This window comes from Echinops telfairi, unplaced genomic scaffold, assembly GCF_000313985.2.
Source record: "Echinops telfairi isolate 266 unplaced genomic scaffold, ASM31398v2 ScPeMD7_7425;HRSCAF=8463, whole genome shotgun sequence".
NCBI lineage: Eukaryota > Metazoa > Chordata > Mammalia > Afrosoricida > Tenrecidae > Echinops > Echinops telfairi.
The window spans coordinates 867234-869115 of NW_022111325.1; positions in this window are offsets into that span (position 1 = coordinate 867234).

Sequence of the window (1882 nt, forward strand, 5' to 3'; positions counted from 1 at the left end):
GGAGCAGCGGCCGCCGTGCTGGGGAAGGGGTTTGGGGCTGGCTGGCTTTGTTTTTGAGGGGCTGGGGGGTCTGTGCTGAGGGAAGCGAGCTCCCAAGGAGAGGATGGTAGCTGTGTCAGGGGCTTCACACCCCCGCCCCCCACGTGGGAGTGGGGCTTGGAGGAGGGGCCCTGGGTGCGCTGCCCTTGGCACTGAAGGTGGTGGCCACGCCAAGAAAAGGGATGGTCGGTCGTGCCTCCCACTTCCCGGACCCATGCGCCAAAGCCCCGCAGGCTCCTCTGGGAGGAGGCCCGGCTCCGGGGGTCGCGGGGCGGGGCGGGGGGTGGTGGTGGCAAAGGCAGGCCCAGAGGAGGAGCCAGCCAGCCCTTTTCTCCGTGGGGCTTTGCCTGCTTCTCAGGGCTGCCTATTTTTATCCCAAATGTAGCTGCGGAGGGGGCTGGGGCGGCTATGTGGACACGGCCGATGGGCCCCACCATTCCGAAAACCCAACTGTGTGAGACTGGGAAAGAGAAGTGTGTGTGTGGAGGGGGGTGTCACTGTTCCCAGATCTCCTCCCCTTCCTTTCCTGTTACAGCCCCCCACCCCCTCCTCAGAGGGGACCAGGTCTCTGGGTCCAAGGCAGTTTTCCGTTTCCCCAGGGTCTCAGAGCTACAACAACTTTCTTGGTCGGTGTCCAGATTCCTGAAGGCTTGTGTGGCTCCTTTGTGAACTCCTTCTCAGAGCTCAAACCAGAGCTTAGGGCTTGGGGGGTGGGGGCAGATGCTGTTTCTTGCCCACTCTCCCTGGGGTCAGGGCTGGCCACAGAACTTGTGATGCCCACCCTTGTGTCCGATCCTTTAGCCTCTTGTTCCTCACCCCACCCTCCCGTGACTCACACTCTAGACTGGGTGGAGACCCTGGCTGGGGCCCTGGAGGAGGCCTTGGCATCCCCAAACAGGGCATGAGGCATTTCTTCCTGAGCCAGGCACCCTGGGCTGCCATGGCCGGTGAGGGCCAGGGAGGAAAAGGGCTTCGGGCTTTCCACATTGCCTCCTCTGGGGCTCAAGGGGCAGTGCGAGTGAAGGGAGACCATGGTGTGGGTGACTGGGCTGTGGCCAGAGTCTGTAATTATAGAGCTTGGGCAGACAGGCAATTCGTATCTCTGGGACTGACAGGGTGTGCCTAGTAGGCTGGAGGGAGGGAATGAAGGAGGAGGAGGAAGAGGAAGGCATTCTAGCCAGACAAAGGAGGTGACAAGAGGACCCAGAGCTTGTCCGAGCACTTTCTCCGGCCATGCTGGAGCCTCTGTGACCCTGGCTTGGGAGGCAGGGCTCTTACCTTTTTCAGAGTAAGAGAAAGGACACAAGAAGGTGTCAGGACACAGAGGACAGCCTGACCAGTGCTCCCTGAGCCTGTCCTGGGTACCCTACTGGCTGGAGGAGGGGCTCCCTGCTAGGGTTGCTGCTCCAGTGGTGCAAGCCCCCCCCACCCCCCAGGAAGTGGTTAGGGTTAGGGGACATTCTCTGCAGGAAGTGAGGGCCATGCTGCTAAAGTGAGCTCCCCTGGAGGAGGTGGTAATGGAAGTCCCATGGGGGTGGGGGGGAGGATTTGCAAGTTTTCAGAGAAGGGTGGGGCCTGCCCACCCTGTTTCCTGATGCCCTGCCAGGTGTTTCCTGGCGCCCCATCCCTCAACCCCACCCTCTGGGGGAAATTCTGCTTTCTAGTACACACAGGCACTACTCACTGCCACGAGGAGTGTCCACAGGAGCACCCACTGTCCCCGGATGACCCATGTCGTGTCCCTCCTGTTAACATCTGCCCTTTCCTTTTTCTGAGGGGTCCTGGTGTCTACAGGCTGTCAGCACCCCATACATGCAATAATACTAGGCAGAGGCAGGCTGGC